Source organism: Corvus moneduloides, chromosome 2 (assembly GCF_009650955.1).
Source record: "Corvus moneduloides isolate bCorMon1 chromosome 2, bCorMon1.pri, whole genome shotgun sequence".
Taxonomy (NCBI): Eukaryota; Metazoa; Chordata; class Aves; order Passeriformes; family Corvidae; genus Corvus; species Corvus moneduloides.
The window spans coordinates 57420172-57437493 of NC_045477.1; the positions used below are offsets into that span (position 1 = coordinate 57420172).

The 17322-nt window shown below is 41.0% G+C and overlaps 1 protein-coding gene across 8 annotated transcripts in view; it reads left to right on the forward strand.

Annotated features, from left to right (window-relative positions):
• ENOX1 (ecto-NOX disulfide-thiol exchanger 1) overlaps positions 1–17322 on the forward strand; it is a 359067-nt gene that overhangs the window by 106217 nt on the left and 235528 nt on the right. For all 8 annotated transcript variants that reach the window (XM_032099804.1, XM_032099803.1, XM_032099812.1 and 5 more), the window contains one exon: positions 4783–4860. The gene's annotated coding sequence lies outside the window, so the exon portion shown is untranslated. The remainder of the gene's footprint in view (positions 1–4782; positions 4861–17322) is intronic.

A 17322-nucleotide genomic window follows, 5' to 3' on the forward strand; every position in this document is an offset into this window, starting at 1 on the left:
TAAGATATACTGGGACCAAGAGTCTGCAAACAAAGGGATATGCTATGATGGAGTGTAACTGTACTGTGTGAATAAAAGTCGATAGCAAAGAGCGATCTACAAGTAAGCAACTCTGCAACATCTCCAGCAGTCCAGGGCACTGAGTGTCCCTGCATACTCCAAGCCAAGTGTTGGCTTGCTGGGGGCCAGGAATTGCACTGTTGTAAATGACAGGCTGCCAAGCTGTTCTCACAGATGGAGGCAATTTTTGCAGTGAGCCAAGAATTAAACTTTGTGGCCAAGAGTTAAACCTTGTGAACCTGTGTCAACCCTTTTGTAGCTCATATGGTGTTTATGGATTTGTACTGTTAAAAGAATAAGTCTTATTTGGAAATAGGTCTCAATTTTGAAATCTTTTAAATTCTCCCCTTTATATACTGTTCTTGCACTATAAGAAGGCATCATCTACTGCTTTTAAAATGTACTGTAAGCTGTAAGACTTGAATAACAAATGTTACATTAAGATAATCAACCTCTTTAGACCAGTGGGTCATGGCACTGAAACTGCCTGTTCATGAAAGCTCAAAATTCTTCAGCTTTAGAAACCCATGGAAACCCATAAATCACTCAATAGAAAGCCACAGAGAAATTACCTCCCCTTCCCCACTGCTGTCCTGCTGTGGGAAAGACCTTTTGCTATCCCTGATTTCCCGCTGGAGTGAAATTGCATCCACCATTCAATACAAAATTAATAAAGGTATATAGAGCATGTTGAGCAAACACTGACATATCCCCAGTGGTGAATTTACATCCCCCCATTCTGTTTAAAATTAATAAAGGAAGACAAGGCATACAAAACCAACACAGGAGTGTATAAAACCCCACACGCAAAGCCCGCCTAGGCTTGGCACTGAGGGCGGGCTGCTGCGCTGGAGTAAGCGGCTCTAAGCGTGAGGCAAAGCGTGTGGTGGAAATGCTGGTTCCCTTTCTTGGGCAGGTTCAGGAGGGCTGCCTGGCAGCATGCCCGGTTTGTCACTCAGGAGTGGGCATTGCCTGAGCTATTTGAGGTGTTTGCAACATTTCTGTGACATTCCCTCCTTCCTGCTGGTGATGTGCAAGATAAAAGATGCTCTTTCAGTTGGAGTCTTGCTCACCTGTATCCCACCTTCCACTTGCCTTCTGCCCTTCCCTCTCCCAAAGGCACACTCTGCTGTCATCAGCATGCAGTTGTGGGTCTGTAAAAATGTTCTGTGATCTGAACAGCCAGCCAAAGGCTTCATCAGCTGTTGTGATGGACCAGTGACTGCTGGAGCAAAGGAATGAAGTTACTATGAATGACTGTGGCATTTGTCCCCTTCAGAAAATTGCCTCATTTTAGAATAGAAAATAGGTAAGGGTCCTCAAATACTCCTTGGATAATCTGCCTGAATGATTACTCAGTTCTCAGGTACCCCTTTGTGAACTAGGAGGCCTGGCAAGGAGGTCCAGCACCAGCAAGACTGCTCTAGCAATTATCCTACAGAAATTAAATATAATCCCTTATACTCAAAGCAGCCAACAACCTCTTCTTTACCAGCACATGCTACATCTGTACCCTTCAGATCTGTGCCAGGCCCCTCCACAACTGCCGGCCATTGATCCAGCTGCAGAAACTTCCCACAACTGATCGTGAACAGTTGGAAACTCTCGGTAAACTCAAAATGTTTATGGCCACACATTCCTGAAGAGATGGCTGTCTTGTGTTGCATGCTGGCTTCAGGTTCAGCTATTCTTTATAACTCTGATGTTTTGAAGACACTGCTGGTTACCCCCAGGTTTGCAGCACCAGCTTCTTGCACCAGTTCATGTGTATTTTATGAGCCCAGAGATGTTTCAGCAGAAAGTGGAGCTGGGCCAAAAAGAGTTGTTCCTGCTTGTCTTCATCCTTGCCTTTTTTTCTGTACTTGCAGCATCTGAATAAGGGGAATGCTTTAGGTGTGACAAGGAAAAGCTGCCCAAACCGCTTTGTAGAGTGATGGCTGGTGTGCATATCTACAACTGTCCAGGAACAATGTGACAACTGTGTTAGGCTCCTCACCTACCAACTTCTCATACTGCTTCTACGAGGAGTTGCACCAGTCTGTGGTGGTCTGTTGAAGGTCTGCAAATGGTACCAGCTGCCACAAAAGCAGCATTTCTTTGGGGACTGCCTTGCAAAGACTCCTGAGATTTTTTTCAAGTTTGAAGTCCTATGTGGAATCAGACCAGTCATTAGGCATCCCCCTTGTGCCCTGTGGGACAGACCCACGGTGTCCTCCATCTGCCAGTGCTTCAGTGGACCCTCAGTGAGTACAAGGCCAAGCTGCTAATCCACCAATTTCAGAAGCGTATTTTGCAAGCACCACCTTTTAGCTAACTTAAAGGTGAACTGCTCATTTGGGTGAGGAACTGTGTGGTAGGTGGGATGAAGCTGTTGCAGGAAAACATCTTCCTTCCAAGAAAATTTCCTTCTGTAGGAGAGTCTTTAGTCATCTCTGTAACCTTTGTCATCCTCTCCTCCCTGGGGAGTCTACTCTGTGACCTTTGCTATTCTACCAAGGCGCCTCATAAATTATTATTCTTTTAAATGGCACTCAGACTGCCGTCATGACCGTTAGCCTTGAAGATTTGCAGTATACCCTGTAATTTTGAGAGGGAAAAAAATGGTTAAGTGACAGAAGAAATATTGTACTTCACGACAGAACTACTTTTGTGTTTCATTTTCCACTCAAGTCATTCATATCCCTGTCACTGACCTCATTCAGGTCAAGGGCTTGAGGCAGAGAACGGGCATAATATTTTTTGGTCAGACTGATGCATCTGAATATTGCAAACATCTGTAATTTTGAAATTGAAATGAACATTGTGTTAAATCCTCAGGCAAATATTATCAAGGCATAATAGATTACTGAAGTCTGCATTTCTTTTGGCAATTCAGACCAAGGCTCTGTTGACTGGTTATTCCAGACATTAATGAACCTGTTTACACAAAGGGAGCTGCTCCTTATGGCTGCAAATTAGATCCTGGATTCTGCAAACTTCATAGGAAAATCTGTGGGCCAAGTAGTTGAGATAATAATGAAAAAATTAATCGGGCACACATTAAATGTGAAGCATGGAAGAAAACATCTGCAGCACTCAATGGACGTCTGGGTAACATACTTGCAATGCTGTTTTGCCAGCTTACATCTGGAGTGGTTCATGAGAAGAGAACAGATGCTAGTGTGAAATAGGTCATCATAGCAGCAGGGCATCAGAACAGAGGCATTTCTTTTTTTTCTTTCAGTAACAGCTACTTCTTTTTATTCACACCAATTATGAAAATGCTAGCCAAGTCTGAAATGTGAATGCATGTATTGTGACAAGCCAGTACCCTTAAAGGGTGTTAAGGTAAAAAAATAACCTAATGAGAAGGCTTCCGAGAAGCAGCCCTTTTGCATTACATACTGAGTATTCTTTAACCGACATAATGATTATTTTTTGTTAAGATTATGATCTTTTTCCCCCCCATGCTTTATTTTTGTATTTAGTAGAGATGTTACTAAATGCCTTCTAGGTGGCAAATGCCCAGAAGCAAAGATGCTAATTCAGGGGAGTTTCATCAGTCATTTCAAAAGAGAGGTCACACAGATAAGAAAAATGAACACTACACAGTATGTGAAGCAGTGACATTCAATGAGCCCTTGTCACTAGCAGCCATTAGCATGGAGGCCTGCTGTTACGTTTCAGAGCTTTATGTGCTTTTCTTGACCAGGCAGGGAGCCTTCAGAGCACTGTAGCAGTTAATACCATACAAGTTATTGTTTCTTTCTTGAATGCTTTATATTTTCAGTGTCATTTAGATTTTTCCCTGTCCCCTTGTGCATCTAAATTTTAAAGAGAATCAAAGAATGCATAATTTATATCTGTCCCAGCGGTAATGGAGTGACTCAATGATATCCGTGAAGGAGACAATTTTAAATTTCATGTCTTATGCAAGAGGTGATATTTATATAAAAAGTGCAAAAATTAATAATTATCCTTACAACAACGGGTGTGGATTCCAGGGAGGACTATCGCAGAAAGCTTTCGTGTTTTGTGTATCACCATCCCTTATGTATCACGGTATCACGGTTGTCATGATTGAAAACTTAGCAGCTGATAGAGCTCAGGCAATATGACTTGCATTTTGACTTGGAATAGCACTTGCAGGAGGTGTGAAAAGACAGATTTGCTTTGATTCTGTTGAAGAATTCATGCAACATGTGAAGCATTTGTTTACTGCTGGAATTCTTTCTTTCATTTATAGGAAAAACAATTGTTTACTGATGTTGGGCAGAACCCAACAGGACATGCTTTGTCACACAGCACAATTCCACTACACTACTTCTTCTCTCCTTTCCCAAAAGCCTGGAAGTGCCATGGCTAGAAATAAGTGTCTGGTTCTTTGATATGCCGTATGTTTGAAAATGCACTTTAAGGTCTGTATTACAGACAGTTCAAAGGGAATATAAATTGGTGTAGTATTCTCTCTTTTCTATCTAATCCAGTACCATATATTCATTGCATTTTTACCCTGAAACATATCTTTAAAAACAACTTACCACTTTGCATTTTATTTAATTTGGACTTTGCTATATTTATATAATTGTTATGATCTAGCTGCTCCCGTAGTGTAAAATGTTTAACATCCTCTAAACCAATTCTACACTGACTTTTAACATTGCATATCCAAGGAGACAGCTGATTTTACTTGCTTTTCCTTTGGAAACTTCCTAGTTTTAACTCTCTTTCCACTTGTTGCAGGATTGGCCATGAGAATTTGTAACATTCCTTTGGAAATACTGTGATGGGGCCACTGAGAAGTTACCTTCCTGTGTACAGGTCTGTAAACTGTATTGTGTTCTGACTCTCTGTCATGGTTTAGGAATGGTATTTTCCAATTTAGTGTTCCCACTGAAGCCACTCCAAACTATAGGCTCTTCACTACCTCCCTCCCTCCCTCCCTCCTTCCTTTCCCCTTCCCCTCCCCTGTGGTGGACTGGAGAGGAGAATGGGAGTCACAAAAGGTGAAGATCATGGATCGAGATCAGAACAATTTACTGGAAACAACGAGATAAAAAAATGAACAGTAACAGCAACACTACTAATGAGAGAGTGTATAAGAGAAAGGAAGCTTACTGCTGACCCCATGGAAACCTCTCACAATACATGACCACTCCCTCTGCCACACTACCCCGGTCCAGAAGCGAGCCCTTCCCCCTGTCCTTGGAAGATGACCTGAGGTGGTATAGAATAACTTCTGGGTCCTAGCCATAACCCCTCCTGGCTATTGCAAAAATTAACCCTGCCCTGGCCAGAACCAGGGCAGTATTTCAGCATGTAGACCCCTGTGATGACTTGTTATCTTTTTTATCTCGAATGCATGCAAACCAAATCTAGTTTTATGCTGGAGAAAGTGTTGTGAAAAATTATTTTTGTTTCTCGCCAGATGCTCAGGACATAACTCTATTCTGTTACTGTTGTACAGATGTAGACTAACCCATTCGTCTTCGAAGTGAGTGATTGCAGTTTATAGAGTTGAACTGCAGAAAGGAATTGGGCCTGTATGTCATTTTCTTCTCACTGCTATGCCTTTCAGTATGTTTTGGAGTTGCATTACCCTAAAAGGCCCTGCAATCAATTGCTTCCACCCAGGTTGCTCAGTGAGCAGCTGACTGCAGTTATAGCTGTGGATGCTTTCAGAAGCCCACTTAGCAAAGAGTCAGCAGAATTACTGAGGCTTTTGGGTCAGGAGGAGCTCAGGCTCACGGAAAGTTTAAGAAAATGAAAAAAAACAAGTTTATACTTAAGAGACTGTAAGAAGAGCATAATAATAATGGCTTGACTCCTGTAGTGGCAGCATGGCAAGGAGCAGTGAGAAGCCTGTAGCTAATGCTATGTCCTTGTCAGCTGAAATGATAGTGTGGCCAGCAATCACTCGGATTTAGAGGGTAGAAAACACTCCCCTGCATTTCAATATGTTTTTCTATGCAGCTATATAACAGAGAAAAAATTTGATTTCTTACTGCTTTCAAAGCTAGTACTGAACAGCATTTTTATAGAAATATGCTAAGAAAAACCTATGGGAATCAACTTTTCCATCTGGGGGTCATACCCTGCTATCAGTTGCACTCAGGGTCTGTAGGAATTGTATGCCCTAAATAATAATTATCAAAAATGTTAATTTTGGAATATGCTGCATTTCATTTGCTTGGTTTACTTTAGATGTTACTGTTTTCCTTGGTGACTCTGTAGTCACATACTGTTTTATTAGTCTGTAGGAATTCTGCAGGGAAAGTGGCATGTAAACCTTAAACAAAATCAGTTGGATTTAGGAGATGAGAGGTATCCAAAACAACTTTTAATTCATTCTTGGAGATTATTATGATTTGGTAATACCTTTTAAAGCCAACACAGCTCCAAGGCACTTTAGAAACTCTTTGAACCTAGATGTAAACCTCACACAAGGGCACAGCTTCTGTAATGAGCGAAAGGCCTACATCAGACTGGTTGAGATACTGCAGATACAAATCTGATAGTGGTGCCTTGGGCCTGTGTTGAGTGAAAACTGTGTGTTCAAAAATAAGCAGCTTTTCAGTGTAATTGAACAACTGTTGAATGATCTGTGTCATCCTAAGGCTTTGACTGCACTGCTTCTTTCTTTAATGAAGATATCCCTTCAGGCAAAATTTGTGGTTTTCTTTGACAGGGGGTGGGGAGAAAGAAGTGCAAAACACTGGAAGACATTTGGGATAAAGGCAGAAAAGTAGTTGCAGTGCTGCCATTTGGGGACTTTACTAGTAGCAACAACAGCTTTATAAAATCTTCCTTTCCAGACCTGTCTATGAATGTTGTTTGAATCACGGCTCACCTAAGACTTCCAAGAGTTACTGCTAAAATTGCCAAAGCAAAGTGAGGTTGGGCCTGTGTCTTAATAATGTAATACAAAGGCAATCAACAGCTGCCATGAGGAAAAATTTTAGGCAAGTCATTCGTCTAAAACATAAACTGTCTAATTCTTGGGTAACTGTGATGTACATACAAATTAGTATTGTGCCATTTAAAAAGAGGATAAATATGACATTAATTTGATATATGTGCATATTAGATGTATGTATATTAAGTGGCATCAAGTAGTGGGGTACAGGTGTGCTGCACCTTCATTATAATGCAGAAGCAAAGGAAAACCAATTAAATTAAAAGGCAAGACAGTTCTACTGAAAAGGAGATAGAATAATTTCCCCTTGGAAAGTATTGCCCTGAGGTATTATCAAAAGGTATTGCCAGAAATAGATATTTACATCAATAAGAATTCCATCACAGATATATTTTTCATATTATACCTTTATAAAGCAGTTACAGCAGTTACATAGCAGTGACGGAAGGCTGAACTCACCGATCCTCAGCCTGGGGTTTGGGTGAAGCTTCTTCTGCAACTGTGTAGGCATCTCTTGTACCACTTCTCTGCAGCATCTGGTATTGACATTGAAGGGAAACTAGATAGTGATCTAGCTAAATAATTCGTTTAACCTGGGTCAGCTATTTCTATTTATCCTTCTATTTCACTGCAAATTTCAAATATTTCTTTTCATTTGTAAGTATCTCCTCCTCTTGTTTTCTTAATCTCGTTTATTTCCTGCATATGATCCCTCAAGACATTCTCTAGAGAGGCCCCTTTTTTCCTGAGATCTTTATTATTTGTTGCTTTGTTGGAGTTTTATTAATTTATTGCTCGAGTTTCTAAAGTTTTTCTGTTGGGGTCACTAAATGCCTCTTGGAGTGTCCTCAAACCTTTGCCCTTGGCACCGCTGTGGTGAAACAAGTGTCTTGGTTTTACAGGGAGCAGAGAAAAACAAAAGTGGTGGAAACAGTTTACGGACACCACATGGGATGAGAAGCTTCCAACCCCTGGGGCTGGGCTCCTCTGCCTTGTTCTCCTGTTACAAACTCCTGTGCACATGGTCAGCATGGGCTGGCTGTTGGGGAAGTTTGATGGGGGGAGCACTGCTCCACTGTCTTGCTGCTTTTCAAGTGAAGAAATCACAACTGCCAAAACACCAATCTGTCAAAAAACATAGGAGGGAAAGGGAGAAGGAAGAGGAAGAGTCTAGGGAGGACACTTTTCCACCCTGGCATGTAATCATGGCAACCATACTTTTGACCTCCATACCAGTGCTGAACACGGACCTGCTGCTGCACTGGATAGAAATGGATACCTTAAAGCTATGCTGCCAGAAAGGCCAAACTCTCTGTGCCACTGGGCTTTGCTCAGGGCTCAGCTGTCCCACCAGAGGCTCCAATGGAGGGCTGCAACGAGAAACCAGAGGGAGCTGATGCACAAACCAGAACTGTGGAGGAACATCGTTATCTTTGTGCATCTTATATGTAAATTACCTGGCTACAAAAAGACAGGAAGGAAAGGGGATGTTACTGCCTGGATATATGCCATGTGTGCATTTGATATATTTGAATTGCTGAAAAGATGGAAACGAAATAGTTTGGTAGCTGGAGAAAATCTGTAAGCTACCTGCTTGAAGGAAATATGGGAGGATAAAATGGGAAGGTGGGGGAAGTAAATCTCACAAAAGCTACCACGGAGGGACAGTTGTATTTTATTAGAACAGAAATCCAAGCAAGACTGATTTTGTAAAGGCTGTTGTGTCCAAATCATGAGTCTTATGTGCAAGCTAATTATAAACACAATGAAGCTGGTACAAGGACTTGAGCACAAGTCTTATAAGGAATGACTGAGGGAACTGGGGATATTCAGTCTGAAAAAAAGGAGGCTCAGGGGAGGCTTTATCACTGTCTACAACTGCCTGAAAGGAGGTTGTAGTAAGGTGGGAGTCCATCTCTTCTCCCATGTAACAAGTGGCGGGGTGACAGGAAACAGCCTCAAGTTGCACCAGGGAAGGCTTAGATTGGATATTAAGAAAAATTTCTTCACAGAAAGGATTGTCCAGCGCTGGAACAGGCTGTCCAGGGAGGTGGTGGAATCACCATTCTTGGAAGTGTCCAAAAAACATGGGGATGTGGCATCTGGGGGTGGCAAACATGGCCATGCTGGGTTAACAGTTGGACTTGATGATCTTGGAGGTCTTTTCCAACCTCAACGATTCAATGATTTTATACGTGTTTGTTATTTTTATTTTTGAATGGTGGCTCAGAGTGTCTGTGACCATCCAGCTCTGATTTTTTGTTGCCCACAGCAAGACAAGTGGAACAAGTTATTATTAGAAAATCTTAAATGTCAGTTTGCTCATCTGAGTGAGATCTGTGGCCAGAGGTACTGCAAGAGACTGGAATTCATATGTATGCAGGGAAAACAAACCAACAACCAATTCAGACAGCAATATGATCTTCCACTGGCTTTTATGTTTTGAGGTCTTTTCAAGGTATTTCTAGGAATGGTCTCAAGTACTTCCTCTGCCAGAGGAATGGTCCAGAAACACTTTAAATACCTCCCTTTTTAATGATAGCTACTTCCCAGAAGAATGGGAAACCAGTTGAGAGACTCCTGCTAACTACACAAAGTTCTCATAGGCTCAGATGAGGAGTAAGGCTCTTTACTTGCCTCACTTGGTGCCATCTCTTTCTGCTTCAAAGTGGCACTTTGGTGATAATCTTTTCCAATCTTAATTCCTGGGGCATAACATAAAAAGAAAGGAGATCTTTAGTGTCAATGGTCAAGAACACCTTAGGGACACCAAAGATAATTTGGCTCATTTGCCTTCATTACCAGCAAGAGCAGAGTTGTCTAGACAATCAGTGAGAGATGTTTATCTAATCTCCCAGCGAGGAATATTTCAGTGCCACCCCACATAGTCTCTTCCAGACCTACACAACACTTGGGTATTTCTAAAATCCACCTTATGCTCTATTTGCTCCATAGGAAGCCATTTGGTGTTTTATTGCTGGTGAAGCTAGAGAACAGTTCAACATAACTTTCTTTATGGTAATCTTTCAATTATTAGAAGGGAAAATGACTTTACATTATAACTGATTTAGGTTGTTCATCTATTTTTCAGAACAAGCATTTGCAGATCTTATAGGTCCCATTTCAAATACTTTTTCCTGTCTTCATCCTTCCATGTGTTGCTAAATTCTTGATACAAGTGCCAGCATTAAGAAGCTTAATGTAGTCAATATGACTTTCAGATAATACAAATTATGAAAAATAAGCCCAGAATTTAAAAGTTCAAGAATTAATTATGGAGATACACCCTCAGCTAAATTGACCCCAATCCATATTGTGCCTCAGCTGTGTGTAAGTCACTGCTAGTGGCTTCTCTCTCTTCCACCAGTTAAACTCTCTCAGTATGATCCTGGGTAATGAATGACGCTGTTGGAGAAACACTAAGTGTGCAACTGATGGCTCTCAGCATATGGATAATGGCACATCTTGCACCTTTTCATTGCCCGCATTCTGCCTGCGCAGAGATAGCTGAACAATAGATGAGGTGAAATGGTGGCCATAGCACATTTCAGAAACAATAATGGTCCATTAGGTCCCTCTAAGAGAAAGATAGCAAAGAGCTGCTAAGTTTTTTTATCCCTAAGGCCCACAGAAGAATCAATCAGACGTCATGAATAATAATAATAGAAGAGGAAGGACAGCTGTTCAACTGAACATCATCAGTATTGACACCTTCCAGGAGGAGTAACCCCCTTGACCGAAGCAGGTGTCACAATAAGATAAAAGTCATAAGCTACAGCTCCAGTGAGAGTCTGTTGCCATATACAGAAATATATGAATTGATTTAGCTTCTGAAAGGCAGTTAAAACATCTTCTCCAGCTGAGAGGAGAAATCCACTGTCACCACTACTGTTCAAGTCTCCAGAAACAGCAGTGAAACTTGAAGAGATAGTACTTAAAAAACAAGGACTGTTCCTATGGCCAAGCACCAATCAAAATGAACAGTTAAAAAATAATCCTTTATTTTTTCCACCACAGCACAACACAATCTTGGCCAGTTTATATCCTTTTCTTCTGCTTTTCAGCTAAAGTATGAAGAAAGGCTACCTGTTAAAATACTAAATGTTAAAGGATTCTTTTGGATTAGTTTGCATGAGAGCAAATAATAGAATCTTAGAATCATTTAGGTTGAAAAAGACCTTTAAGATCATCAAGTCCAACCCTTATCCCAGCACTGCTGAGTCCACCACAAAATCATGTCCCTAAGTGCCACATCTACAAGTATTTTAAATACCTCCAGGGATGGTGGCTCCACTGCTTTCCCTGGGCAACCTATTCCAATACCTGACAACACTTCCAATGAAGAAATTTCCCCTAATATCCAACCTAAACCTCCCCTGGTGAAACTCATGGCCATTTCCTCTTGTCCTATCACTTGTTACTTGGGAGAACAGTCTGACCCCCACCTCAGTACAGCCCCCTTCCATGCAGTTGTAGAGAGCAATAAGATCCTCCTGAGCCTCCTCTTCTCCAGGCTAAACAACCCCAGCTCCCTCAGCCTCTCCCCATAACACTTGTGCTCTAGAACCTTCACCATCTTCCTTGTTCTTCTTTGGGCATGCTCCACAGCACCTGAGGGGTTCAGAACTGAATACAGCACTTTAGGTGTGGCCTCAACAGTACTGAGTGCAGGGAGACGGTCACTACCCTAATTCTGCTGGCCACATAATTTGTGAATGATGGTGAGTTTGATCCTGCAATTAATATATTCACAATGTGATCAACATTAGAAGCTGCCTGTGGATAAGCATTCAGCTCCTTTTTGTCTGCCTTGTAAAAACTCTATGACACCACCTTAATTGAGGACCAAGCCTTGTTCATCTTGAGAACTCAAAGCTGAACAAATTCAAATCAATATCATAAGTAATAGTAAGGCAAAGTCTTGATTTTGGTTAGGTTCCAACCTTCTTTCTAGGCTGAGGTGTAGTACATACAGCACTTCTGGGATTGAGAGTCCCAAGATATACTTCTCCAGAATGACTCAGGTTTCTAGGGTCAATAACCACTTCAGAAAAGGGAGAATACAGAGAAAGTGACTATTAGATGCCACAAGTTAAAAAACTAACCAGAATCAAAAAGCAAAACTTAAAGGAAACCATGTCAACTTTAATACAGTTGGACGACTAGATGGAAGAAATGACCCTAAAATGGCTGTAGGCAACCAAGCATTCAGGAAAAAATGTGTTCCTATTAATGTCATTTATCCCACATTCTAAAAAAAAAACCAAAAGACCATTGAACATTGTGTTCAAGAAGTGTTATGAGAATCTGAGGAAATCTTGACCAGCTTTGTTCAAACAGCAAAAATAAAAGTAGAAAGATGACAGAATATCTTGGCTCAAACTACTCTTTAACTTCGAGCCTTCAGAACACTATTAAAAATTAACCAAGAAAAAAGTAATACATACTATTGCTCGAAATATCCTAGAACTAAAAAAAATTATTCTTCATCCAAGTAGCCACAGGTTTTTTTCCTAGAACTATCCTAGAAAATTAGGAAGTAGCTTGAGGGCCCTGCAGCTGTATCGATTGCACTGACACTTCCCATTAGAGCTGTGGCTGACCCATTTCTGAAGGCCTCCACTCCTGGAGATTCTCTGAGCAATTCATCAAATGCCTAATTTTCCTTACCATTAGAAAAATGCTTTTTTTCTTTTCTTAACATGTGAGTTAATTCTCTCCTACCTGCAGTGAACAGGAATAGGTTATTCCCTTTAATCTTGCAACCATATTTGAAATTTTCAGTGTGTTTTGTCATGTTTCCCCAAGTTTTGTCTTCTTTGCATTAACCAACACATTATTCCTTCAATTTTTTTGTCATGTTTTTAAGAGTACTCACTGTCAGTCGCTTATGTCCTCCTTAAAATATGGCATCCAACACTTCACCTAAGGTTGTGGTTGAAGTTGTTCCAAAATGAAGTAATAAAGGAGAATTCCCTCATGCATCTTGTAGATAACATTCTCCTTTATATTTCCAATCTGATATTCATACATATGTGACAGTGGCTCTGTTGAAGCTTGTGATATACCGGATAAGCTCAGGTCTTGCTTAGCAAGACTAGCCTATTTGGTTATTTCCCACTGAGTGTTGCTAAGTTAACTGACCTCATCTCTCAAAGTTAATTGCCAGTTCTAAGATTTTCTCAGTCAGTGATCTACATATTCTAGGATGAAATTTGTAAGGCCTAGACAATTTGAAAAATTTTAACTTATCTCCAGAGTTCTCTCTAACCTATTTTTTCCTATTATGAGCTGACTTGCCATTCCTTTGTCTTCAGTGTTAGCTGTTGTGGCTCTCTGATCATCACGGATCCTGCAAATAGCTTCTCCTCCTGATGTGTGGCAAACCCAACTCTTTTCTCCTTGCTAATAGTGGTTTCTTACTATTGCACTTAGTGGTTTTCTTAGGAAGTTTCCCTGACTTTACAGCCCCCAACAAAAGTACACAGAAATGTTACACAGACTAGATGAAGGGCTTTGAAAGACAGAGTACAATGTTCGTAATATGGGACTTCACAGAGGCACTAGAATTACAAGAGCAGTCGAAGGTAGTTACGACAGTACTTGACAGCTAGCCCACAGATGTCCCTCTTCTTACAGTCTCAGAGAAAACCTGACTAGATCTAATTGAAACATGAACCAGCACCAAAGAGAATTAAAGAAAACATTTCAGAGGGACCAAGGATCTTGAAAGCAAAGGTCAAATATTAAATCTAGGAGAGGGCTGACTCTGAAATATGGCACCCTGTTTGTAAAATTGACTGATAACATGTCTTTTGCTTAAAGGAGACTTAAGTGCTTCATAATGCCATTCTTTAATGTTTTAGGGCCAGTAATTCACTTTAGTCAATCATGATGTTCTGTATTCCTGTCAATCCATGAAAACATCCTGAGTGTTCCTCTTTTCACCCAGCTTTTTTACTCTTTTGAGGTGACAAGAAAACAAGGGGAGAAGGGAGAGGAGATGATTACAGAGTAACAATTTAAAGACATAGTTTATTCTATGAATAGAGTTCTTATTCCATTGCCCAATATTCCTTTCTTTTTGCTGGTTTTCTTTTGGAGGGGTGTGTGAGCTATTCAGCAATGTTTCTGAAATCCTGGCCAAAGTTCTGCAGGCCACCTCCTGTCAGGTTGTTGTGTCTGTCAGACATGAGTGAGATCAATCAAATGCACTATTTGTTCCCAATGAAGTGTAGATATACAGAGAGATCTGGTTGTTCTCTTGTTCTGGTGCATGAAGCATTTTGAGCCTCTGATCTTTCTATAAGCCTTCCAGGAACATCCCCCTTTAACGCTAGAGGCCTTTGCCTCCAGATTTTGTAATGGTCGCTCCTGCAATCCTTCCACCATTAATGCATCTTTGATCTTTCCACCTCTGTAGCTCTGTCTGTAGGTTGAAGAGAGTTGGGATTTCTGTCTAGGAAGTCTGTCTCTGTCAAGAGCCATACAGTCAGCAGGCAGCTTGCACTGCCACAGGAGGGGCTTTCAGAAAACAAATCAGTGTTTGATAGCCAAATGCAATATAGTATTTTAAGGTCTTAAAGTTGTAAAAAATCTCCACAAGTCTACATGGATGTCCTTCATGACATTTTATTTCTTTGGGGATGTTTCACTGCATGTTCTGAAGATTCACTTGACTGCTGACAGTCCCACCACTGAATGCATGATGTGCTTAAGACTGTGGAGCCTAAATCAAAGTAGAGAGCTGTAACTTAAGAGCTTGTGGGCGGTCCAGAGGCTTTTCCTCACTTCCTTAGTTCTCCATTTGTACTCCTTTCTGCAGAATTTCCCCCAAAATTGAAATCCTTGGTTTATTCTTTAGATTTCCAGGATTCAGATGCTCAATGAGAGTCCATAGGCCTACAGCTAAGGATTTATATCTACACTGTGGAGGTGCTCTCTCTGTCCATTCTCCAAGCCAACCAGAAGCAGTGTAGCAGTGTACAAAGATGCTGGGTACAAGCTAATAAATTGCCATGATTGGCAGTGTTTATTAGCTCTGACTCAGTGCAGTCGACTTGGCCTCAGCACTGCTGGTGACTTTACATGGCTTCCAGTTTTCTCTGACCCAGAGCAGAACAATCCTCAGTTCACTCAGCAGGCTGGTGTCATCACCCACACCATGCAGGCACCTGCTATGATAGATTTTGCACAACATGTAAAGCACCACAGATCCCTGGAAACAAAGTATTCTGTGAGCAGAGAAGAAGCCTCCTTCAATGGATTAATGTCTCCTGTCCCTTAAAAGTCCCACCTCAGTTTCCCGGCTACCCCTGAGGTCCCCGCAGGCGAGGGGCAGCCTGTGCTGCGCAGGCACATTGATCCCAGCCAGCAGGGCTGCCCACACCTGCCCATCGGCTGTTCCCAGGCACAGCTCACGTTGGCTGCTCTGCCTGCCTCCCTCTCCCTAGGCAGCAATTTGTGTGCAGCTTCACCATCCGGCTGCTGGTTTTCATTAAACTTCCAGTAATGAAATTACCTCTTGTAACTTCTCTCCAACTTTTATGCTGGCTCAAAAGTGGGTTCAGATTTTCTACTGCCCCTGTTCTGCCAGGAAAGGTGTAATAGATGGACACGCAGAGGTTCAGTTGAAAATAACCACAGTGGATGAAAATTAGACTTGCTCTTTGTGCTGAGGCTGCATTTTTATATTATTTTGATACAGTATTACACAGATCTGATCTGGGAGCGTACTGCCTTCAAGCTCTCATTTCCACACTCATCACCAGAGGTTGCCCTCCCTTCAGCAGAGCTTAAAGGCTCAGCAGATTCTTTGTTAAGTGGGATCTAAGAAATGACTCATGTTAGAAGAATCATTTTGTTAAAAGCTTTTTTGTGGAGGGGGGAATGGGTCAGAAACAAGGCCGTGTGCTACTCACCAGCATTGAGAACTTTACATCCCTCAGTGGAGTGCTGGTATAACAGACCAATCCCTGCTCCTTGGTCTCCTTATTTCTACCTGTTTTGTCTCCACAGTTTGGTAGCTTGTCCCAGGAGAGAAACTGAGTAATAAAGAAAGTGAATTTGTAAACTGATGGAAACACTTTTACTAGAAAATTTAAAATTTTGCATGTTCTTGATGTCATTCTGAATTTGTGGCATTGCAGCTTTTATGACTGCATGATGTCCACAGTACTTTGTTGTTCATATTCCTTGTTCAGTATGGGAGATGACCAAAAAGTTTCACTTTAGGTCTTTCAAGAGGTGAGATAAAGAACAAAAAAAATTTGATTTCTATAAGATTTAACTGTGTTGTGGTCTGTAGCTGAGTCAATTTCTTTGGCTATCAATAGTATGACAAAATATTCAAGGCCACTTGGGCTTGTCTATAGAAAATGACAAATATAATGAGGAACATAAGTCCCATTGCCTTCATGTTTTTTCATTTTTCTTGGTGGAAAGAGTTGATTGATGTGACTAGAGCATTTTGCCCCTGGGATTATTACTAGCTTCTCAATCAAGGAAATCTGAGTACTTTGACTATGTTGCCAACTCTTCTCCCCACTCCAGCTGAGATAGGTTATAGATTGGACAAGGTTTGAAATGACTGCCCTTTTCAAAGCATTGTTTGGTGAAGAAGCAAAGAGTTGTTACTGCTTTAAGAGAATCTGTCACCTTGTCCTCTAGAAGAAAGGCAACAACAATCTTTTCCAATAATGCACCCGTTATCTCCCTTCTGGAATTTATCAGGCAAGAAACATATTGATCCAATTTGCAGGTTGCAGTCTGTAGTTCTCTAAACATGTCCAACCCCTAGCACATGATGATGGCCAGAACTTAGTCTGAATTTAGTTTGCAGACATGTACCTCCACCTGCTTTCTCCCTTGTGGATTGCTGTTCTCTTTACAATCCAAGCAACCTAAAGTAGAAGAAAAATTCCTTTGTTTAAACTAATTAATTTTAACACTGTTCTTTAGGAAATTCTCTTACAATGTTTTTCTCCATGGTTCCTCACCAGCTGTGACTTTGGAGCAAAAAATAGTGTGTGGAAGTCTATCCAAGCAAAATATGCTTAATTTGTGTTAAAAAATATCTAAAAACTTTTTTCTATTCATTATTTCTAAGTTGTTGTCATTTCTTAATGGAGACAGTATTTTGTTTACATAGAACTGGCACTTCACTTTTAATCTCTTGGCCTGTTCTTTAGGATTGCATTTTAAGATAACAGACACGTTATACTTCTCAGAAAACCTGGTTGTAATGATTCATTGTGCTTTACCCATCATTATCAAACAAAAATGAATGTGAAATCATTCATTTTCTGATCGATTTAGAGTGTGACAGATAAATCTTCCTTGTTTGTTAGAAACCACTTACAGAGGCT